At 41.8% G+C, this 26087-nt stretch overlaps 1 protein-coding gene and 1 long non-coding RNA gene across 2 annotated transcripts in view; one reads left to right on the top strand and one right to left on the bottom strand.

Annotated features, from left to right (window-relative positions):
* avpr1ab (arginine vasopressin receptor 1Ab) overlaps window positions 1-26087 on the top strand; it is a 34639-nt gene that overhangs the window by 5659 nt on the left and 2893 nt on the right. The window lies entirely within an intron of this gene.
* LOC121634509 lies at window positions 381-26087 on the bottom strand. Its single transcript, XR_006009251.1, has 3 exons — window positions 26076-26087; window positions 7743-7747; window positions 381-620 (listed from the first exon to the last, which is right to left on the bottom strand). It is a non-coding gene; the product is annotated as an uncharacterized LOC121634509 (long non-coding RNA).

Here is a 26087-nt window from a genome sequence, read left to right as displayed (position 1 = left end):
CTTGACACTGACTTGGGTCACCAGAATACCGGTCAGCGGTAAACGTACCCGACTCGTGAGTCGGATTAACAGACGGAGTAGCTTGCCGGAAGTTGAGCTTCTTTGGGGCAGACTTAGACAGAGGGGCTTGTGAGGAACGGTAGTTCGGAACGGATTGTGTAATGGCGCACCTATCCCTGAGATCTGACGAGTCCATGGTTTGGCCAGATCGTACTGTCACGTACCAGCAAGGAGGACTCATAAATTATCAGAAAACCCAGGGATAGGTAATGGGGGTTTATTTAACAGACTGACGAATAGCAAGGTAATATTGAAACTGACGGTGATCAGAGTGTCCGGGTGGTGGAAGACAGCGGCAGGTGCATCCGTGTTTTCCGATGAGCAGCAAAAACCAAGTCCGTGATCTAAAGGGAGATTCCAGAGAGCAGTCCAGGGGTCAAACATACAGGGGGTCCAAATATTAGCGGAGGCAGAGTTACCAGTGAGGGAACGAGCAGAGGCGAATATCCAGGTTCCGGAACACAGGGTCGTCAACAGGCAGGCAGGCAGACAGGTTATACGGGAAACAGACAGGTAACAGAGGCTGGATACGTGCAGGGTGAAACCACGACGATCTGGCGCTGGAGGAATGTCACAGAGCTGTCTAAATAGGGCTTGGTACAGGTGTAGCGCATCAGCCCTAATCAAGAGCTGGCGGAGATGAGGCGTTCAGGGCAGCTGAAAAAACTGAGCCCCACACCACAGATCATGACAGTGGAGGGATTTTGGCCCACTCCTCTTTGCAAAATCTTTTCAAGTCAGCCATATTGGAGGGTCGTCTTGCATGAACCGCGCGCTTAAGGTCAGACCACAGCATTTCAATTGGATTTAAATCTGGACTCTGACTTGGCCACTCCAAAACCTTCATTTTGTTTTTCTTGAGCCATTCAGAGGTGGACTTGCTGGTGTGCTTTGGATCGTTGTCCTGCTGCATGATCCAAGAGCGCTTGAGCTTGAGGGCACGAACTGATGGCCTGACATTGTCCTTCAGAATTTCCTGGTAAACACCAGAATTCATTATGCCATCAATCACAGTAAGTTGTCCTGGTCCTGAGGCAGCAAAGCAACCCCAGACCATCACACTGCCACCACCATGCTTTACTGTGGGCATAATGTTCTTTTTGTCAAATGCTGTGCCATTTGTGCGCCAGATGTAGCGGGCTGTGCATCTTCCAAAAAGGTCAATTTTTGACTCATCAGTCCATAAAATGTTTCTCCAAAAGTCTTGAGGATAATCGAGATACCTTTTGGCAAATGTGAGACGGTCCTTTGTGTTCTTTTTTGACAGCAGTGGTTTTCGCCTGGGTACTCTGCCATGGATGCCACCTTTGGCCAGTACCTTTCTTATGGTGGAGTCATGCACACTGACCTTAACTGAGGCCAGCGAGGCCTGCAGTTCCTTTGATGTTTTGTGAGGGTCTTTTGTAACCTCCTGGATTACCCGCCGTCGCACTCTTGGAGTAATTTTAGGTGGTCGACCACTCCTGGGAAGGTTTGCCACTGTTCCCAGCTTTCTCCATTTGTGGATAATGGCTCTGACAGTGGTTCGCTGGATCCCCACAGCCTTGGAAATGGCTTTGTAGCCTTTTCCAGACTGATGGATCTCGATTACTTTTTTTCTTAATTCTTCTGGAATTTCTTTGGATCGTGGCATGTTCTTGAGATCTTGTAGCCTACTTCACTTTGTCTAACAGATCTAATTTAAGTGATTTCTTGATTTGAACCCAGGTGGTGGCAATCAGGTTTGGGTGTGGCTTGTAGAATTGAACTCAGCTTTCCCAAAAACTGTTGTTAATCACAGTTACTTTGAGTTTTAGCAAGGGGGGCAATTACTTTTTCACATAGGGCCAGATACGTTTTGATTTTTTTTTGTGCCTTAATACATGGAATCAACATTTCAAAACTACATTTTGTATTTCCTTGGGTTGTCTCTGTGTGATATTAAAATTGGTTTGATGATCTGAAACCTCCGTGAGTGATAAATATGCAAAAAACACAGAAATCAGGAAGGGGGCAAATACATATTCATGGCACTGTACATCAAGTTGAGATGCAAATATACTAAAAACAAGTCCTATTTCTGAAGAGATCCTTAAAAACCCTTTACTTTTAAATGAGAATCCATTTTAAACTGTCACATTGGACATGCAGTATGTTAAATGGACAGGGCATTGACAAAGAATACCTGGGGGTCACGAAGTGTCTGAAGGATGTTTTGTCATGGACATGTCAAAACATCATTCAGACATTGTGGATAAGAAATATCTGAGGATTGAGACCGGTTCCCGCAAATGCTGCTGTGTCCCATCAAACTGGTAAATGGGGAATTTGGAGGCGAGGTGAAGGCATCCGATTCCTTGATGCATTATTTGAGCCATTCCCAAGTAGCTTTTGCCTGGCTAGTTGCGTGACTGGTAAGTAAAAACGGTAAGTATCACTAAAAACAATCAAATAAATGCTAGAATGTAGGGTTTTACAGGCAGAGGGTTGTGTTGGAAAAATATTATAGTTGTAATTTAGCATTCAAAACATACCAGTCTTAGGAAAGGGTGCATGGCAGAATATAACATTTTTCTCTTTTAACAATTGCTTCAACTTACTTTAAACGCTTTGAAGAGTTGATCAGTATGTTCTCCAAGGTACACCATCAGGCACTGAACAACAAGATCTCTGGTAAAATAGATGCTTGGATTGCTTGGTGCCTGAAAAGACAAGAATAATCACCATTCTCTGGTTATACACCACTAATCTATTTCAACTCTAATGTTTAAGTAACAAAACATACAACGCGATATGATGCACCCAGTAAGATCACTTATCAAGACTTTATTGTAACAGGATTTTTTCCAAGTTTAGAGTGCCAAGACCTGAAAGTTGTTCCCATTTTAACAAAAGGCTTAAGTCATTCAAAGAATTCATCTGACATTATGACAACAACAACAAAAAAAGAGATTAATTCCCATACAGCAGATTTGTCTGGTGATTTAGTTGTTTAGTCGTAGCTGTTTAGCAGCGTACTGAATGCTTAACTCAAGACAATATTGTTAAAAGTCCTTAGTACCGCTGGACACATAATTTAAGTTTGCTGCAAGTTTTTTAACTATCAGTGTTGCAATAGCACAATTATTTCAGTTACAGCTATGACCTCAAATTCAGAGGCTCATCTTGAGCTTGGTCTGAAGCTGCTAATGTGAACACATCCTCACATCCAAGGCCAACTCAGCATTGAGATGCATTATGTGGAAATTCATGTAAGGAATGCAGCTGTTTTGAAACATCAGTGAGACTTGGATTATCTGTGGTACTACAAGCATTTTATGCTGGTTCTCCAACTATTTTCATGAAATGCTGAAGTGACCAAATCAATGTAACTTACAATATGTGAATGAGGAGTTGAAAATATTAGATTTTCAGAAGTAGTTAATTGTGTGTAAAAGTAAGTAAAGTGGGTAAATCTTTATTTATACAGCACCCTTCAAGATAAAAATTACAAAGTGCTTAACAAAAAAAAACAAAAACAAAAAACAGAACAAAATAACACAGAGAACATAAATACAAATAAAACTAAGTAAAAGCAAGTTTAAAAAGATGTGTTTTAACTGCTTTCTAAAAGAGATCATGGAGTCCACAGATCTCAGGCTGAGAGGAAGGAGTTCCAGAGGGAAGGAGCCTCTGCTGCTAAGGCTCTGTCACCTTTAGTTTCCAGCCGTGTTGGCTTAACAACCAGCAGACCTTGATCACTTGATCTAAGGGACCTGCTGGGAACGTAGGGCTGTAGAAGGTCTCTGATATATTCAGGTGCTTGGTCATGTAGGGCTCGATAAGTTAAAGCCAGAATTTTAAAGTGTACTCTGTAATGAATGGGAAGCCAGTGCAGCTGGATCAGTAATGGAGCGACATGAGTGAATTTGGTGGATTTTGTTATCAGCCTTGCAGCAGTGTTCTGAACAATCTGGAGACGGTCGAGATTTTTTGCTTAAGCATGTGAAGATACAATTACAGTAATGAGGTCTGGATGAGATGAAGGCATGGACGATCATCTCCATCTCAGGCGGTGAGACAACTAGACTCAGCTTGGCGACGTTTCTGAGATGACAAAAACAAGAGCGAACAAGTGATTTTATATGCGCATCTAAAGACAGTGTAGGGTCAGGAGTTACACAAAGGTCCCTGACCAAGGGCTTAATATATGAGGCAAGTGGGCCGAGACTCTCATCTATCTTAGGGAAAAATCTATCAGGGGCACAAACAAGGACCTTAGTTTTTGCATCATTAAGTTTAAGAAAGTTACCATTCAGCCAGCTCCTGACAGCATCAAGCACCCAAGCAAGATCTGAATCCTAAAAACATCCTGAGGTTTAAAAGAAATAAATAGCTGAATATCATTGGGATAATAATCCAGTGTGACATTTGAAGCTTGACTGTGGTAATACAGACTAATTTCTTTCCACCAGGTCCCAGTAGCTATTGTTTGTCTCAGACCAGCTGCTATGTTCTGCCCGGTGTGATCTGGAAAAAATGAGTCAGAAGACATTTTGTTTTCACATTGAAATCTACGTCAATAAAATGTAGCGCAACATTTATATAAGGCTCTATGGTGCGGCTTGATCACAGGTCCGCAGCAGTGGCAAAACATTGGCCACGTCCTTAACAACACCCTCACCACACTCATCATACAGGGCAGGGAGAAACTCCACTAACATGGAGACGAGGTGATGCCGTTTGTCCAAAGTGTTGATGAGTTTCTTAAATCCTGGGTTGTTCACTGTTTTAACTGAGAAAAAAAGTTCTGTTTGTTTACAACGTTTATCTCTCTGTCCCTCTGGGAGCTAGTGGATTATTTAGTTGCGACTCACAAAAAAAAAATTTTTTTCTATTTTCTTGTGTCGCGTCGCAAGCCCCCCGTGTGCATGTCTGCGTGAACGAGCGCAACATTTCACATGCACGAATGTCGCCTGACACTTGGCTGGAGGAGGGCAGCGATTTTCGCCTCATCGTGCAAGATCGATAGAAAATTATGGAGAAGAAGCAACGTTACCTCCCATGTGTCCAGCCCTTAACTGGCGAGGTGTTTGCAACTCGCGCTGAATAAAACTAAAGCTGACGGGCTGTGGGAGGAGTCTGCAGCTGTGGGAGGAGTCTGCAGCAGAGCGCTGCAATGCCAGCTGCGCTCGATTTGCAACTGAAAACAACACAAGAGGAAACTGAGAAGGAGCAAATAATCGGATCCGTTTTTTTTTATGATCGTTGAAAACCCAGATCGTAATTGTGATTAAAATTCAATTACTCGCCCAGCCCTAGATCGAGCTTAGGTTTTTTTAAGAATGGATGAATGACAGTATTCTTGAAATTGTCAGGAACTTGACCAAGCAGCAGAGAGGAGTTTATTCTTGTAGGCACACATGGACCAATAGCCTGGAAGACAGCTTTAAATAGGGATGTAGGTACAACATCAAGAAAGCAAGAAGATGCCTTCACTGGGCCAACTAATGTCACCAACTCGGATAAATAAACGGGTGAAGAGTTATTTATAATCACAGGCCGAGCTGGACTGGGAACAGACAGTAACACAGCTGATGGAGACGTAGAGCTTCTCACCATTTTGACTTTTTCAGAAAAAAGGTATTTTTCACACTCCTCATTTGAAGCAATGGGGACTGCAGGAGCAGTAGGAGTAATTAATTTAGTAATGGTGTTAAATAAGACTTTAGGATTACAATGACCTTTTGAGATTAAATTTGAGAAACAGCATCGTTAAAGGAAGCCAGGAGATCGTTCAGGTAAAGCCGGTGGACATGCAAACCAGTTTTCTTCCATAAACGCGTCTTAGACAGTGAGTGCTGTCGTTTAACCAAGGGGACAACTGTGTAGCAACTGATATCCTAGTAATTTGACTGCAAAAGGAAATATCAAAATGAAAAGTCATTGAAAAATACGTTATGTAAGATGGCCTGCGGTTTCAACCCCATGGCTCCACCCTTGGAATTAAAGACAGCCAACAGCTTGGGAGAACACTCATCCAGCTTGGACATCAATTTTGGTTCCTGGTGTGGTAATCCTGCAAAACTCATCCTGCAGCTGAAAGACAAGTTTGTCAAAAAACAACAAAGGAAAGAGAAAAAACGTCTTAAAGTAACTGCTTCACTCTTACCTCAGTAAAACGTCAGTTGACACACTTGGGAGTTTTTGAATAAAACATGTGGCTCTGTTTTCTTATGGCCTTCTTATTTCCAAACTTTGGCTTCTTTTACACTTGAATATGAATGGTAAAATGAGAGATTTGATGAGAGAGTAAGCCACAAACCATCACCCGAGATAGAGCTTCCGGTTCATTTACTTAACTTGACTAAGATTTTAAAAAAAAAACGGATACCGGGCGGCATTCTGACGCCTCGCTCCTCCTCCACTCATGACTGAGCTATAAAGCTCCCACTCTGGAGCTCTGTCTCTTTGACGCAACGTGTCTAAATGAGGGAGGTTAAAATCCGGGGTGTAACACTGCTGGAGAAAGTTGGTACCCAAAAGAGAAAGCTGTAAAGCCTCAAAGTTTAAGCCTGTGCTAGCTGCCTTGGTTTAAAAAAAAATCACCACAATGTTCCATCAACATTCTGTTAGTTTAATGTTTACTAATAACACTGCTTAATGCTTTTAGGCAAACGTGCTACCCCTACACACACGCACACACATATATATAAATGTACTTAATTAGACAGCTGAAAAGTTCTTACTCATGTCGAATGGAGGACCCACAATTGTGCAGCGTGTGGTGGTCTGATCCCATTTGGCGCAAAGGATTCTGGGTGGAAGTGCAGGTGAGGTGATGGAGGGAATACTTCGAAGACCTTTTCAATCCCACCAGCATGTATTCCGATGAAGAAGCAGAGTCTGGGGACCGTGGTACTGGCTGTCCCATCTCTGGGCCTGAGGTCGCTGAGGTGAAAAAGCTTCTCGGTGGCAGGGCCCCAGGGGTGGATGAGGTCCGCCCAGAGTTCCTTAAGGCTCTGGATGCTGTAGGTCTGTCTTGGCTGAGACGCCTTTGCAGCATCGCGTGGACATCGGGGACAGATCCCCTGGACTGGCAGACTGGGGTGGTAGTCCCCCTCTTCAAAAATGGGGACTGGAGCGTGTGTTCCAACTACAGGGGGATCACACTCCTCAGTCTCCCTGGTAAGTTCTATTCAGCGGTGCTGGAGAGGAGGGTCAGTTGTATAGTCGAACCTCGGATTGAGGAGGAGCAGTGTGGTTTTCGTCCTGGTCGTGGAACAGTGGACCAGCTCTACACTCTCTTCTGGGTTTTGGAGTGGGGCATGGGAGTTCGCTCAGCCAATCTACATGAGCTTTGTGGACTTGGAGAAGGCGTTTGACTGTGTTCCCTGGGGACTCCTGTGGGGGGTACTCCCGGAGTATGGAGTGCCGGACACCCTTGTACGAGCTGTCTGGTCCCTGTACGGTCCTCGAGATCTACTATCCTACAGCTTTTCATGCATCCCTTCCTTCAACAAACCTGAATCACGAATGGCTCGTTACCAGGCCTTTGCAGAACTGAATGATATGTGGAAGAGGACATTCAGCCATTTGATTCAGCCTGTGCTACATTCTCCTGTCTTGCCGTGGATACTGGATACCTGTCAATCAAAAGGACACGCCCCTAATTATGAATTTCATAGGCTTCACATTTTACCACCAGAAGTTCCCACTTGCACTTGAGCTATATATATATATATATATATATATATATATAAACCTTCATTTATGTCCTAATTTTTAATTTAACTTAATGTTACACGCTTGTCAGTGTTACATGCTTTCAGCAGGGCACTGCATGGAATTGAACCCTATCTCATTTCTGAGAGTACCATTACCGGTACCTTTTGTTTTTTTTTGCATGATATGACAAGGTAAAGCAAAACCTGCACTAAGAACAGTTTTGGAATTTAATTTTAAAAATATTTTTTTTTACTTTGCTTTGTGATATTTTAAATAATCATTGATATATAATAAATATAAATAAAAGAAGTCTATATAAAAAAAATCTATATAGTAGTCTGTACAAAGAAAAACATATATACAGAATGATTTTACAATATTGCACAAGTAATGATATTGCACATACATACATACATATACTCTCCATATATATGTGTGTGTGTTTCTCTTGGATATTTGCAATACCTATTTGACATGAAAATGGGCGTAGTTCTGGAGAACTGCAAAAGTTGTCCAGAGCCTGTATTCCTACATGATAAAAAATGCCAGTCATTAGAGCCGATGCAGACTGTTTTAACAGCCATTTTGCACCAGGACTCCACCATCTTGTCTGAGATGTACTATCATCTAAATGCTTCACCTGCGTTTCTACATCAGTCTCCTGCAGTTTAGATTTAAATGTATTTTACTGCGGAGTGCTGTATTTCTGTCTTTCACACTGATCCCTGTCTAATTACTCCTTTTTTTCAAGCTGTTTCTTTAAATCTTGATTTGACTTCAGTAAGCAGTTCCTGATTGAATTCAGCTCATTTATCCTAACCTTCAAAGAAACATTTTTCTTTTCTATTTTTGTAACAAGCTCATCTCTTTGTAAAATAATTTCTGCTGCGTCTTCCAGTTCATCCTTTTGATGTTTCATATCATTTGTGTTACGTGTGTGTTGTCGGAGGTGCGGACCCACTTGCAGGCAGTCGAGGCAGGAGACAGGTCGTGCAGGTTTATTAAACTCAAACTGAGGAGCAGGAAACACACGGTACAGGTGCATGAGTACACACAAGGATCTGACAAAGCAAAACTGAAAACCAATAGGATTTATAGACCGAGGGAGTAACAAGGCGCAGGTGACGTGAATGACAAATCAAACCAGGTGGGGTAACGAGCTAGGAACAGAAACCAGAGCACATGAGGGAAAACAGGAAAACAGTACCGGACATGACAAAAACCCAGAAACCCCAGACCAAAAACAAAAACAGGCCCCATGACAGGGTTCAGGGGGGCGACCCGGAGGCCGAGCAGACCACAGGGTCAGATCAGGAGGGCAACCCGGAGGCCGGGCAGACAACAGGGTCAGTTCAGGAGGCCGTCCCGGAGGCCGGACGGAATGGGGCAGAATCTCCGGCGGACGACCTGGAGGTCGAAAAGACCTGGGCCAGGCCTCTGGAGGACGACCCGGAGGATGAGCAGACAGCAGGATCAGGTCAGAAGGCCGGCCGGGGGGCCAGATGGACTGGGGCAGAATCTCTGGCGGACGACCTGGAGGTCGTGAAGACTTGGGCTGGACCTCTGGAGGACAACCCGGAGGACGCACAGACATTGGGTTCTCAGGCGGCCAGGCAGGCTGGATCTCTGGTGGCGGCCGGGCAGGCGGGCAGGCTGGATCTCTGGCGGTGGACGGGCAAGCTGGATCTCTGGCGGCGGACGGACAGGCTGGATCTCTGGCGGCGGACAGACAGGCAGGCTGGATCTCTGGCGGCGGACGGGCAGGCTGGATCACCAAAGGCTGAGCAGGCTTGGACCGGAACGCTGGAGGACAGGCGGGCTGGATCTCCGGAGGCTGAGAAGACAGATTCTCTGTGGGCAGAGCAGGTTGGATCTCTGCAGACTGAGCAGACAGATTCTCTGCAGGCTGGATCTCTGGAAGGCTCACTGACTGGAATGGACTTTCCGGAGGGTTCAGCAGGCACCATAATGCAACGAGCCCTGGAACCAGAGAACACAGCATAGTCAGTTCGTTAACCACTAGCGGCGAAGAAGGGGCGATCTCCTCGGCGCCGGGCACCAGAAGAGGAAGGGAAGCGTCTTGACCAGGGACCTCCTCAGGAACAGGAACCAGAAGAGAGACGTCACCACTGGAGACCCCCTCAGGGACAGGAACCAGAAGACAGACGTCACCACTGGAGACCCCCTCAGGGACAGGGACCAGAAGAGAGGCGTCACCACCGTTGACCCCCTCAGGAACACGGACCAGAAGGGAGGCATCACGACTGGAGACCCCCTCAGGGACAGGGACCAGAAGAGGAGCGTCACAACTGTTGACCCCCTCAGGAAAAGGAACCAGAAGAGAGGCGTCACCACTGGAGACCCCCTTGAGGACAGGGACCAGAAGAGGAGGGCAGGACCTGGGCGCAGGCATTGGACGCTGAAGAACCGGACAAGACCTGGGCACAGGCGTCGGACGCTGCGGCACTGGGGAGGACCTCGGAGCTGGTGCTGGACGCTGCGGGGCAGGACCTTGGAGCAGGCGTGGGGTGCTGAGGCACTGGAGCAGAAGGAGACACTGGAGACATGAACTTCGGAGCTGGTGGTGGCTCAGGAGACCAGGAGGATTTCTCCAAACTCTGCGACCTCCTCCTCGAGCGTCTCCTCGGTTTTGGTGGTTTTAGAGGTGAGTTCATATCGACCCGCTCGGAGGCTGCATGAGGGGCGTCAAACGGGTCCCCATTAATGGCTGCCAAACGAGTCCCCACTGGAGCATGCCATCTGGACCGACTGGGTGGAGGTGTCCTAAAAGCCAACCTGGTTCCCAGGAAACTCGACTGCTGGGAATAATCCAGTGGCTCTGGCTCTGGATCCATCCCACGGAGCCATCCCACCAGATCACTGGAGGAAATGCTCATGGGAGGGCTCCACTCCCTACGCCTGGACGGTCTCCTCCTCCAGGACCTATTGGGAGGAAGCTCGGGGAGTGGAGGATCTAGGTCCACCCTGATCAGAGGAGCACTTAGCCGCCTCTCGGCTAAGATACTCAAAGAGTGTAATCATACCGCCTGCTGGGTCCATGTCTGGTCAGATCCTTCTGTTACGCATGTGTTGTCGGAGGTGCGGACCCACTTGCAGGCAGTCAAGGCAGGAGACAGGTCGTGCAGGTGAAAATGAGTTTAATAAACTCAAACTGAGGAACAGGAAACACACGGTACAGGTGTATGAGCCACACACAAGGATCTGACAAAGCAAAACTGAAAACCAACAGGATTTATAGACCGAGGGAGTAACAAGATGCAGGTGACGTGAATGACATCAAACCAGGTGGGGTAACGAGCTAGGAACAGAAACCAGAGCACATGAGGGAAAACAGGAAAACAGAATTGGACATTACAAAAACCCAGAAACTGTTATCTGACCTGATACACTTTATTTTTCCATATGGAGCTACATCTGCTATGAATTTTTCTGTAGCTTTTATCGTGTCACTGTTTGTTTTGATAAAGTATGGAAAAGTCATCCCACAGTAACCAACAATAAATGATATTGCATAGACTGTTCCCTTCTTTATCTGCTGGTTAAATAGGAACGCATAAGTCTCTGTGTACTAGTTCTAGTTGAGTTGTAGCTTTAGCATCTACCCGCTTGTTTCTACTTTGTGTGAACTTGCCCTGTGTGCATGTTTCACAGTTTTGGTTCTCCTTGTCAAGTTTCCCATTTTATCGACATGCCTTTAACCATCTTTTCAAATTTTGAAACATCATCAAAATTAAGTGACCAAGTATTTTATGCCAAGTCTGAATATCATGACAGCCATACACTTCATCAACATTTTTATCATCTATCATGCTAAGGTAATACAGCCTACTATACACATTTCTTTTCTCTCCATCTGTCTCAACTTGCCATTTTCTTCTTGTCTTTGACAGTATAATTTGTCAAGGTGAGCCAAGTACAGTACCAGTCACAAGTTTGGACACGTTTTCTCATTAAATCAAATGGGAAAGTGTGTCCAAACCTTTGACTGGTACTGTAGTCGAATTTGTCCTGATAAACAGTAGATCCAATGTATGCACTTTATTTATTTATTCTTAAAAATTTCTTCATCATGGACGACTTAATTGAACCTATAATTAGAGAACTATTTTCAAGTAAACCATAGCAACAATAACTTACCACAGACAAAAACAGCAGTGCCCCTGTAGTGAGGCCACCCTCCTTGCTGTCTCTTCCCATGAAGCCATTCAAGAACGGCTGAGTAGGTGGGTAGAAATAGGGATTTCCATGTTGGTCCATCTTGGAGTCATCATAACCCCATATATTATCAGTTTTTACTTCACTAAGCTTTCCAGAATCCTCGCCTTCCCTCCACCGCACCACTGCAAACATGTTCTCCTTGTGTTCTGAAGTAAAGAGAGAGGGAAACAAATTTTTAAAAATGGGAAAAACTTTACTGCTATATGACACTAGCTGTGCCATTTATGCTAATCTTTGCTTTTCTTACACAAATCTATTCTATTTTACATGGTATCTGCAGGCTTACAAATATTAAATTAGATAAAAAAAATCCCAGCTAGTGCATTTATATTTGCATAATTCTGTCAAGTGATAATTTTCAAGTTTCTGACTTTTTTTTAAAAATGCCTTTAAGCATTCAGCTAACAAGGTTTAGCAAACCATCTATGTCAAACTAACTAAATCCTCAAAATTCGTAAATCTAAATGTACTTACCTATAACGTTAGGTCCTGTCGTCTGCATAGTTTCCATCCTTGCAAAACGCAGATCCATGGTGAAGACTGCATTAACCGACCGACTTGCCGCTCTTCGTTAAATCTCGCAATTCATCCGTTACCCTCGCGTTGATAGCTGCTAGGTAGGCCGCCCTACTTTACCTTTGATTAACCGACCGACATGCCGCTCTTCGTTAAATCTCGCAATTCATCCGTTACCCTCGCGTTGATAGCTGCTAGGTAGGCCGCCCTACTTTACCTTTGATTGGCCCTCGATATACTCAGGCTGTGTCCGAATGTGCACCCTACACACTACATAGTGCCCTATATAGGGGTCACGCCATTGTGTTGTGGTGTCTGAATGTCCAGAGAGAAAAAAGTAGGGCACTCAAAATGATCCACAATGCATCTTGAAAAGTAGTGAGCATCGAAAGTCACTAGACGGGTCAATATAGATCACAATGCATTGCAGGCAGAAGCTCAACATGGCGCAAAGAGGCGAAAAAAATTGAGCTGCGCTAAATTACCTATAAGCAAACAAACAAAGAATAAAATACAACATAAGGAATAAATATAAAAATATTTACACACAACTTTGGATTGGATTTGGAATGACATCTTGACACGGGTTGTGATTGCCGTGGTGACAGTGGTAGTCACGTGGTTTGCGGCAAGGAAAAACTAGGCAGTTTCATGTCCGAATTCTAGTTCTAGTTGAGTTGTAGCTTTAGCATCTACCTGCTTGTTTCTACTTTGAGTGAACTTGCCCTGTGTGCATGTTTCACAGTTTTGGTTCTCCTTGTCAAGTTTCCCATTTTATCGACATGCCTTTAACCATCTTTTCAAATTTTGAAACATCATCAAAATTAAGTGACCAAGTATTTTATGCCAAGTCTGAATATCATGACAGCCATACACTTCATCAACATTTTTATCATCTATCATGCTAAGGTAATACAGCCTACTATACACATTTCTTTTCTCTCCATCTGTCTTCATTCCTTTTTATATTGAGATACTGAAGATCGTGTACATCCATCTCCAGTTCATAAACTCTTGTCCTCAACTTGCCATTTTCTTCTTGTCTTTGACAGTATAATTTGTCAAGGTGAGCCAAGTACAGTACCAGTCACAAGTTTGGACACGTTTTCTCATTAAATCAAATGGGAAAATGTGTCCAAACCTTTGACTGGTACTGTAGTCGAATTTGTCCTGATAAACAGTAGATCCAATGTATGCACTTTATTTATTTATTCTTAAAAATTTCTTCATCATGGACGACTGAATTGAACCTATAATTAGAGAACTATTTTCAAGTAAACCATAGCAACAATAACTTACCACAGACAAAAACAGCAGTGCCCCTGTAGTGAGGCCACCCTCCTTGCTGTCTCTTCACATGGTCCCATTCAATAACGGCTGAGTAGGTAGAAATGGGATTTCCATGTTGGTCCATCTTGGAGTCATCATAACCCCATATATTATCAGTTTTTACTTCACTAAGCTTTCCAGAATCCTCGCCTTCCCTCCACCGCACCACTGCAAACATGTTCTCCTTGTGTTCTGAAGTAAAGAGAGAGGGAAACAAATTTTTAAAAATGGGAAAAACTTTACTGCTATATGACACTAGCTGTGCCATTTATGCTAATCTTTGCTTTTCTTACACAAATCTATTCTATTTTACATGGTATCTGCAGGCTTACAAATATTAAATTAGATAAAAAAAATCCCAGCTAGTGCATTTATATTTGCATAATTCTGTCAAGTGATAATTTTCAAGTTTCTGACTTTTCTTTTAAAATGCCTTTAAGCATTCAGCTAACAAGGTTTAGCAAACCATCTATGTCAAACTAACTAAATCCTCAAAATTCGTAAATCTAAATGTACTTACCTATAACGTTAGGTCCTGTCGTCTGCATAGTTTCCATCCTTGCAAAACGCAGATCCATGGTGAAGACTGCATTAACCGACCGACTTGCCGCTCTTCGTTAAATCTCGCAATTCATCCGTTACCCTCGCGTTGATAGCTGCTAGGTAGGCCGCCCTACTTTACCTTTGATTAACCGACCGACATGCCGCTCTTCGTTAAATCTCGCAATTCATCCGTTACCCTCGCGTTGATAGCTGCTAGGTAGGCCGCCCTACTTTACCTTTGATTAACCGACCGACTTGCCGCTCTTCGTTAAATCTCGCAATTCATCCGTTACCCTCGCGTTGATAGCTGCTATGTAGGCCGCCCTACTTTACCTTTGATTAACCGACCGACCTGCCGCTCTTCGTTAAATCTCGCAATTCATCCGTTACCCTCGCGTTGATAGCTGCGAGGTAGGCCGCCCTACTTTACCTTTGATTGGCCCTCGATATACTCAGGCTTAGTCCGAATGTTCACCCTGCTCACTACATAGTGCCTTATATAGGGGTCACTCTATTGTGTTGTGGTGTCTAAATGTCCAGAGAGAAAAAATTAGGGAACTCAAAATGATCCACAATGCATCTTGAAAAGTAGTGAGCATCGATAGTCACTAGACGGGTCAAAATAGATCACAATGCATTGCAGGCAGAAGCTCAACATGGCGCAAAGAGGCGAAAAAAATTGAGCTGCGCGAAATTACCTATAAGCAAACAAACAAAGAATAAAAAACAACATAAGGAATAAATATAAAAATATTTACACACAACTTTGGATTGGATTTGGAATGACATCTTGACACGGGTTGTGATTGCCGTGGTGACAGTGGTAGTCACGTGGTTTGCGGCAAGGAAAAACTAGGCAGTTTCATGTCCGAATTCTAGTTCTAGTTGAGTTGTAGCTTTAGCATCTACCTGCTTGTTTCTACTTTGAGTGAACTTGCCCTGTGTGCATGTTTCACAGTTTTGGTCCTCCTTGTCAAGTTTCCCATTTTATCGACATGCCTTTAACCATCTTTTCAAATTTTGAAACATCATCAAAATTAAGTGACCAAGTATTTTATGCCAAGTCTGAATATCATGACAGCCATACACTTCATCAACATTTTTATCATCTATCATGCTAAGGTAATACAGCCTACTATACACATTTCTTTTCTCTCCATCTGTCTTCATTCCTTTTTATATTGAGATACTGAAGATCGTGTACATCCATCTCCAGTTCATAAACTCTTGTCCTCAACTTGCCATTTTCTTCTTGTCTTTGACAGTATAATTTGTCAAGGTGAGCCAAGTACAGTACCAGTCACAAGTTTGGACACGTTTTCTCATTAAATCAAATGGGAAAATGTGTCCAAACCTTTGACTGGTACTGTAGTCGAATTTGTCCTGATAAACAGTAGATCCAATGTATGCACTTTATTTATTTATTCTTAAAAATTTCTTCATCATGGACGACTGAATTGAACCTATAATTAGAGAACTATTTTCAAGTAAACCATAGCAACAATAACTTACCACAGACAAAAACAGCAGTGCCCCTGTAGTGAGGCCACCCTCCTTGCTGTCTCTTCACATGGTCCCATTCAATAACGGCTGAGTAGGTAGACATGGGATTTCCATGTTGGTCCATCTTGGAGTCATCATAACCCCATATATTATCAGTTTTTACTTCACTAAGCTTTCCAGAATCCTCGCCTTCCCTCCACCGCACCACTGCAAACATGTTCTCCTTGTGTTCTGAAGTAAAGAGAGAGGGAAACAAATTTTTAAAAATGGGAAAAACTTTACTGCTATATGACACTAGCTGTGCCATTTATGCTAATCTTTGCTTTTCTTACACAAATCTATTCTATTTTACATGGTATCTGCAGGCTTACAAATATTAAATTAGATAAAAAAAATCCCAGCTAGTGCATTTATATTTGCATAATTTTGTCAAGTGATAATTTTCAAGTTTCTGACTTTTTTTTAAAAATGCCTTTAAGCATTCAGCTAACAAGGTTTAGCAAACCATCTATGTCAAACTGTAACTAAATCCTCAAAATTCGTAAATCTAAATGTACTTACCTATAACGTTAGGTCCTGTCGTCTGCATAGTTTCCATCCTTGCAAAACGCAGATCCATGGTGAAGACTGCATTAACCGACCGACTTGCCGCTCTTCGTTAAATCTCGCAATTCATCCGTTACCCTCGCGTTGATAGCTGCTAGGTAGGCCGCCCTACTTTACCTTTGATTAACCGACCGACCTGCCGCTCTTCGTTAACTCTCGCAATTCATCCGTTACCCTCGCGTTGATAGCTGCTAGGTAGGCCGCCCTACTTTACCTTTGATTAACCGACCGACTTGCCGCTCTTCGTTAAATCTCGCAATTCATCCGTTACCCTCGCGTTGATAGCTGCTAGGTAGGCCGCCCTACTTTACCTTTGATTGGCCCTCGATATACTCAGGCTTAGTCCGAATGTTCACCCTACTCACTACATAGTGCCCTATATAGGGGTCACGCCATTGTGTTGTGGTGTCTGAATGTCCAGAGAGAAAAAATTAGGGCACTCAAAATGATCCACAATACATCTTGAAAAGTAGTGAGCATCGATAGTCACTAGACGGGTCAATATAGATCACAATGCATTGCAGGCAGAAGCTCAACATGGCGCAAAGAGGCGAAAAAAATTGAGCTGCGCGAAATTACCTATAAGCAAACAAACAAAGAATAAAATACAACATAAGGAATAAATATAAAAATATTTACACACAACTTTGGATTGGATTTGGAATGACATCTTGACACGGGTTGTGATTGCCGTGGTGACAGTGGTAGTCACGGGGTTTGCGGCAAGGAAAAACTAGGCAGTTTCATGTCCGAATTCTAGTTCTAGTTGAGTTGTAGCTTTAGCATCTACCTGCTTGTTTCTACTTTGTGTGAACTTGCCCTGTGTGCATGTTTCACAGTTTTGGTTCTCCTTGTCAAGTTTCCCATTTTATCGACATGCCTTTAACCATCTTTTCAAATTTTGAAACATCATCAAAATTAAGTGACCAAGTATTTTATGCCAAGTCTGAATATCATGACAGCCATACACTTCATCAACATTTTTATCATCTATCATGCTAAGGTAATACAGCCTACTATACTCATTTCTTTTCTCTCCATCTGTCTTCATTCCTTTTTATATTGAGATACTGAAGATCGTGGACATCCATCTCCAGTTCATAAACTCTTGTCCTCAACTTGCCATTTTCTTCTTGTCTTTGACAGTATAATTTGTCAAGGTGAGCCAAGTACAGTACCAGTCACAAGTTTGGACACGTTTTCTCATTAAATCAAATGGGAAAGTGTGTCCAAACCTTTGACTGGTACTGTAGTCGAATTTGTCCTGATAAACAGTAGATCCAATGTATGCACTTTATTTATTTATTCTTAAAAATTTCTTCATCATGGACGACTTAATTGAACCTATAATTAGAGAACTATTTTCAAGTAAACCATAGCAACAATAACTTACCACAGACAAAAACAGCAGTGCCCCTGTAGTGAGGCCACCCTCCTTGCTGTCTCTTCCCATGGTCCCATTCAATAACGACTGAGTAGGTAGAAATGGGATTTCCATGTTGGTCCATCTTGGAGTCATCATAACCCCACATATTATCAGTTTTTACTTCACTAAGCTTTCCAGAATCCTCGCCTTCCCTCCACCGCACCACTGGAAACATGTTCTCCTTGCGTTCTGACGTAAAGAGAGAGAGAAACAAATTTTTAAAAATGGGAAAAACTTTACTGCTATATGACACCAGCTGTGCCATTTATGCTAATCATTGCTTTTCTTACACAAATCTATTCTATTTTACATGGTATCTGCAGGCTTACAAATATTAAATTAGATTTAAAAAAGTCCCAGCTAGTGCATTTATATTTGCATAATTCTGTCAAGTGATAATTTTCAAGTTTCTGACTTTTTTTTAAAAATGCCTTTAAGCATTCAGCTAACAAGTTTTAGCAAACCATCTATGTCAAACTGTAACTAAATCCTCAAAATTCGTAAATCTAAATGTACTTACCTATAACGTTAGGTCCTGTCGTCTGCATAGTTTCCATCCTTGCAAAACGCAGATCCATGGTGAAGACTGCATTAACCGACCGACTTGCCGCTCTTCGTTAAATCTCGCAATTCATCCGTTACCCTCGCGTTGATAGCTGCTAGGTAGGCCGCCCTACTTTACCTTTGATTAACCAACCGACCTGCCGCTCTTCGTTAACTCTCGCAATTCATCCGTTACCCTCGCGTTGATAGCTGCTAGGTAGGCCGCCCTACTTTACCTTTGATTGGCCCTCGATACACTCAGGCTGTGTCCGAATGTGCACCCTACTCACTACATAGTGCCCTATATAGGGGTCACGCCATTGTGTTGTGATGTCTGAATGTCCAGAGAGAAAAAAGTAGGGCACTCAAAATGATCCACAATCCATCTTGAAAAGTAGTGAGCATCGATAGTCACTAGACGGTTCTATATATATCACAATGCATTGCAGGCAGAAGCTCAACATGGCGCAAAGAGGCGAAAAAAACTGAGCTGCGCGAAATTACCTATAAGCAAACAAACAAAGAATAAAATACAACATAAGGATCAAATATAAAAATATTTACACACAACTTTGGATTGGATTTGGAATGACATCTTGACACAGGTTGTGATTTCCGTGGTGACAGTGGTAGTCACGTGGTTTGCGGCAAGGAAAAACTAGGCAGTTTCATGTCCGAATCGCCAAGAGAATGAGTGCAGTATGTAGCGTGCTATGTAGTGCATCCCTATGTAGTGAACGAGAGGTTAGGGAGTAGGGTGGACATTCGGACACAGCCTCAGAGTTGCGACACGTTAATTCACTGTGTCCGAATGTGCACGAAATGGAGTATTTCTTTGTGTCTTAGGATATCTCCTTTTTTCCTCTTCTTTCTGGATACTATCTGTCTGGGTCGGACATGCCTCCGCAGTTCCTTCAATTCCAAACTCTTTTCCCTCTTTGGGCTGTCCCTGGTCTTGATTGACTATTTTTCATGGTGTATCATCATAACACTCAATGTCATCTCTCATGTCACAACATGTCTGAGCTTGGCTATATATATAGATGTATACCTTTGGTGATGGTATAATCTGTCTGTATTTCGATATTTTTCCTGTCTCTGGAATAAATGCTGGACTATATTTATCATAGCCAATAATCACATCTGGGGTCTAGCTTCTTCTTACTCTGCTTGTACATGTAGTATTCAAAGTTAAATATCTTCATGTTGGATAGGTTAAGTGTTTTTCCTGTGAAAATATGGTAAGGTGTTTGCTCTGGCCTCTTGCTGTAGCATCTGTTGTGGATTTGAGCTGCATTTTAACTTATCTTGCTTTTAATCATTTTAATGTAATTTATGATTTCATTGTGATTTTTGCTATTTGTTTCTGCCTTTTACTATTTCTTCATATCTGTCATGCTTTTGTTTTTATGTAAAGCACTTCGAACTGTCCTGTACATAAACTGTGCTATACAAATAAACTGCCTTGCCTTACCTTCAGCATGAAAAGCACTTTATAAAGTGTTATCTGATTTTGGATTGATTTGGGAATTCTCTATCTCCTGCTGCAAGCTCCACATGTTTCTTATCAGTTGCACTGAATGGCTCTCTGAATACTTTAAGAAGAGATGAGAAGAACTTGATGATGTCTGGCTTCTTGGAGAAGTTCTTTAGTTTTCTTTTAAAACAAGACACGATCACGTCGTCTACTGATTGCTCCATTAATCTCATGAGAATCAGGAGTTCTGTCTTTGAACAGTTAAGCTTTTTTCTGATGTCACCTAAAATTTTGTTGCTTAAACTGTCTAAATCTTCTGGCCTGAAAGCAAAATTTTCTCCTTGAACTTTGTCACAAATTTTTTCTAACAGCCTCTCTTTGATGACTTGAATGGTTTCTGGATAGCAACTTACCTCAGACTTTTTGATTATCTGCTTCATCAGGGCCTGGATGAGCAGACTTATGGATGCTCTGCAGCCATCCTCCTCTACACCTCCACATCCACCTTTGTCCACACATCTGCGGGCATCCCCTGAGCCAGTCAGATGAGACACAGCATCCTCCAGAGATTGCTGATGATCCTCAGGAACTAATACATTTGTGGTTCCTGGTTTGTCCTTTGAATTAAATTTTCCCACATAGTTTATCTCATCTGGTTCATCCTCAGGATTAAGTTTCTCAACGTAGGTAATCTCATCTGGTTCATCCTCAGGATTAAATTTCTCGACGTAGGTGATCTCATCTGGTACTTCCTCAGGATTAAATTTCTCCACATAGGTTACCTGTTCATCCTCTTCAGTATCAGAGGTCTCTGTGATAGCTTCTAACTGAAATGGCACCACTTTGGACCTCTTTTTATTAAAGAAATTCTTGCTCCTGCTCCACAGTCCTTTGCTCTTATATTTTTTGGTTCCTGGAGCAGCTCTCTCTTCCAGGTTCTTCATATAAGGGTGTCCATTTTGCAGAGTAGTGACATATTTCTGTTGGTCAACTTCTGTTCTTTTAACGTTGCCACTGTCCTTGACATCTTTGGAGTCTGTCACCCAGTTGTTTCTAAACTTAAGGTGGCCTTCAAATTGCACATTTCCCTTATCACTGCAGGTAAATCCAGCTGTTTGTTCGATCTTCTTATGAACTTTCTTGTTCGTCATCTCTATAAGTTCACAGATCAGCTCAAATAACAGGTTGACCAGTTTGTCTGTGTATTTGTATTTGAGTTTCTCTGTAAGAGTGGGGAACGGATTATCATGTAGTAAGCAGCTGTACTTTGTCACATGCTGGATGAATAGGTTATCAAAAATCAATCTGCTCCTGGAGTAAAAATGTTCACTGACTCCCAGGACGTCATCAAAAGTCCTGGACACCGTGTTACTCACAGTGGTGGAAAAATAATCACTGTTAGATGTGAGATCAGTTGGAAATTTGGACAAAATCGATATAGAATACACTTCAGTTAGTTTCATCACCAGTTCAAACATCCTGGTTTTAGTGTCTTCATCAGGACTTCCTAACGCTAAACGTCTCCACTGTTTTGGAGAAACAGACCTGAAGAAGTTTTGGACAAAAGGTCGCAGCATGTCCACAGTTATACGCGGGATCTCTTGTGTCATATTCTCCATCTTTCTGTACATCTGTGTCTTAGTAGAAAAAATACTAAACTTTGTGGAAACTCAATCACAAACCAAGGCAAAACTCAAAACTGTCAGAATAGATCCAGAAGCTGAGCTCTATGTTGGAATAATGTGAAGTCATCAGGCATTATGTGTCAATAAGGAACTGTTTTAAGCCCCACCCATAACATGTCACAAAAGAGTCCTTTGAAGTGATCAGATTAAAAATTCCGCCCACACAACGCAACAGCAACCGAGCAACAGTTGCTACGCTGCACACTTTGGTTTAGTAGCGGATTCTTTGTAATCTCTGGATTGTGAAGATGGCATTGTTATCGCACTATGGAATAAGTGAATGCAACAGACCTCAAAAACTGGAATGTTAATACCAAACTATCAACCATAATTTTACATATAAAATGAAACAGAGGAGAATATTCCAACTTTGAGGCCATAATAAATGACAAATAAGACTTTATTTGAATCAGATATGACTTATAAAAACTATTTTTTACTTTGAAAAATGGCTTTCTCATAATTATTAGTCTACTTTATTACTTCATTTAATGCATTAACTAGAAGAAAAAAAAAAAAAGCTTTCAAGTAGTACCACCCAGAAAAAGTGTCCAGCCTGCACGGTATAAGACACAGAATACAATAAGTTCAGTCAGACAGGAGATACAATACAAAACATTACTTACATTTGTTTTGTTTTTATTTGTCTTTATATAACCTGATTTTACTTACATTAGCTACTAATTTAAAGTAGCTAGTGAGCAACTCCCTCGTTGTGTTGGGGGATATATCTAATAAGGAGGGTATAGGTTACCTTCCCCGACAATAAGTATAATCAATCAATCAATCAGTCTTTATTTATAAAGCACTTTTCATACAAAAATGCAGCACAAAGTGTTTTCCATGGTTAATACAATGACCCCCCCCCCCCCCCCCACACACACACACACACACACACACACAACCCCCTCCATCCCCGCGTCCTCTCACATACCAGTATGTACAAGCAAGCATACACATAAACATACACATATACACACACACATACTTGCACATATTAAAAGACTAATGTGAGGTTGAGCACAGATGAGCTAACAATATATAACTAACAATAAGTACAAAATGAGCAGATACGTAGGGTACATATGACATAAATAATTTCCATTTCAACAAACAATATACCATTGAGGAAATATAAAAGAATTCAAATTGATATCGGGTTTCTTTTAAACATTAACTGTCATCAGGTATACAAAACTATTTTAAATGAGTATACATCTTTATAAGAAATCAGTTAATAAGTATTAAGTAAAAGAATTAAATAAAGAACACCTCTATGATAAGAATAACTGGTTCCTAAGAAAAACACTTCTATGTCAGAGTATGAATCAATATTTCATTAGAGGAAAATAATCCAATAATAAGAAAAAATGTTATTGTTTCCAATCCTAAAATAGTTTTTTTTTTTTTTATTTATTGAAAGCATTGAAGATCCTGTAAAATGTTATCTATGAAAACATTTTTCTCCACCACCCAACAAATATATCTACAGTCTTTACCATATAGCTGTTGAAATATTGCAATTCATATCATGGTTACTGGTTAGAAATGAACAGACTCTATAAGTTTTTCTGTTAATTGTAATGAGGGCAAATACCACACTTAGAATCTATTTTCTCGGTAACAATCTTGACATAAAACACTGGCATTACAAACAATATTCAGCTATTAAAGAGAGAGACTTAACTAATAGTTTCAGCCTTTAATTACACTCAGTGGCCACTTCATTAGATCCATCTGTTCCTTTCCACTTCCTAACACAAATCAGCCAATCACATGGCAGCAACTCAGTGCATTTAATCATGTAGACATGATCAAGGCAACTTGAAGTTCAAATTGAGCATCAGAGAAATTAATAAAAGGGGATATTTAAGTGACTTTGAACATGGCATGGTTGATCTGAGTATTTCAGAAACTGCAGATTTACACACAACCATCTCCAGAGTTTACAGAGAATGTTCTGAAAAAGAGAAAATATCCAGTGAGCAGCAGTTGTCTGGACCAAAATGCCTCGACGTCAGGGAAGAATGGGCAGACTGGTTAGAGAAGACCAGAGCTGATATACTAAGGTAATGGGATGATGATTGCCAGCTGTGTCTGATCCTGCTGCCGGATTCCATAGCTCTGCCGGTAAAGGAGACACACCCATGTAAATAACACACAAAACACACATACCTGCCAGGGGAGTATTCCATGAATGTAGCTACAAAAAGCCAGGCTGTATCAGGAAACCCTCTGTTGAACTAACACCATCTCTGAATTGAGGCTCAAGCACTAACACATTTCAGCTGCATCTAACCGAGGCTATTTCAAGTGAGGTTAACATAGCCTGGCTATGTGGGAGGTCCTGAGGAACATAGGAAGTCCTGACACGTGGATGGTGGAAAAGAGGAGCTGGCAGAAAAAGAGAGCAAGCCGAGAGCTGTCTCTGCAGCTGAACAAAGAATGATGATGGAGATCAGTGATGTATGGTGAGGTCCATGGCTGGTGAGGCACTGACTCCTCTGGAGTCAGATTTACAATTATAAGAACTGAAAAGAGCATCTTATTTCACTATTCATCCAACAGCATCAAACTATGCCCCCTTGAGGTGAGACAGAGTACTGTCTGCCTCACCTGCTTCTCCTGACCGCACGTCAGTGCTGTATAAGATGTACCGGCCCTGCTCAGTTTATTAATAACCCAATAATCAATATGCGTCATCATATTTTGTGAATATATTATTGTGTGCGTGTGCACATGTGTGTGGGACCTAAATGAATTCTGCACTGTTACATCTCAACAGATGCAATCTTAACAGCCAAAGCGTACCTGCAGCAGGTGAAAATAAATACAAGAACATATCTCAGAGTGGTAGCCTTTGAAGAAATGTTTGTTCTAAACGTGTTGAGCTGTAAATTTGTTGCAATGTAGATACCAAGACAACGTCAGAGGCCACTTCTACTGGTGGGGGTCCTCCCCCTAAAAACCCACGGGTCTGGTGGCCTGAATGCGCTTTGAAGTTTGATGGATGTCAATCATCCACCCCCACCTACACAGTCCCCCTCGCAGCTCCACCACTTTGCCCATTTTTTTTTTTTTTTCTGGTAAAGACGACATGCGTGACGTTGCCAAGATGGTGATGATGGGAACCGCCCAATGAGCTTCAATTCAGCTCTCCAGAAACCTACGGGTGACTCCGTCCATCTTTTATATACAGTCTATGATCTTGCCCTAGGCCTGGGGGCGGGGCGGTTATTGTTGTTGATGGGGCCCTGCAGAAAAAGTTTTTGAACCACTGCCATAATACTAACGTGGCATGGTTTAAACACCACAGCCTATGTGAGTATTGTTGTATACTCAGGTATGTCAAATCATCTCCAATGCTGTCGTCCACTCCAAACATGGCCGTGTGGTGTATGTGCACCCATGTATCAAATGCCAAATATAATCTGGCTGAATAATCATTATCTGTAATCTTTATGTTGTACCTTTTTTTTAAAAAAAAAAAATGTTCCTGGGTTTCATAGAGGTTTTAACCATGATAATAAACATTCTACAGTTGGAAAAGATTTAAGGTTGTGGTTTTCTCTGCCATGTTCAGAAACATCAAATAACATCATTTAGACCCCCATGAGCCATGAGTGGGAAATCTGTAATGAAATTCTTCATATGACTGAGCAGCTTACTCAACCAGACTGAGGCAGGTTTTAGCTTGTTTATTTACCCCTTAGGTTTGGTTTTACACTTGTATTTCATTGAACTTCAATAACTTAAATATCTCAACTAGACCACTCAAGGAATTTTAATACTTCTGCACTGGATTTGATTTAAATATCTCTATCGACAGGCTAGGTACCACAGGCTTTGAAAGCTGCTGTAATCATACCTTTCGAAGCTATATTTACTGTATTGGATTTTGAGAAGCCAGCAATTGATATGAGACATGCTGATTCAGCACAATCACTTAAGTTTATATTAAATCTCAAAACAAAACATAAATATCACAATATGTACATATTTTTTTCCCTGAGCTCAATCAGTTAAAAGGAACACAATATGACTTTTTTTGCTCAATATTTTGAGATTGGATGAACATATCATGATTCCTGAATCTATGTATCAATGTATATCCATCTATTGTTACAATTCGACATGACACCACTAGTCACAATATTCTGTTAGACAGGCTTGGTTTTGTGTCTTCAGGGTCAGGAATTATCCATCTAAAAGGCCAAGTCAAACTCATCCTACCTCAAATGCTACCATCAAACAGGGAATAACTAACATATTATGTTACTAAGACGTGCAACACAAAAATCCCATCCAATAAAAAAAATTCTGGCCAGTATGTTTCATTTATTTTAAACTAAGTTTTCTGGATTGTTTATTCATATTCAATTTATGCAGTGACTTGTTTTCATGGATAGACTCCCTCTATGGTTGAATACATGTACATTGGGAGGTTCAGTTGTATCTGTACAAGCTGACACAG

This window comes from Melanotaenia boesemani, chromosome 23 (genome assembly GCF_017639745.1).
Source record: "Melanotaenia boesemani isolate fMelBoe1 chromosome 23, fMelBoe1.pri, whole genome shotgun sequence".
NCBI classification, from domain to species: Eukaryota; Metazoa; Chordata; class Actinopteri; order Atheriniformes; family Melanotaeniidae; genus Melanotaenia; species Melanotaenia boesemani.
This window is presented reverse-complemented; position numbering and strand designations above follow the sequence as displayed.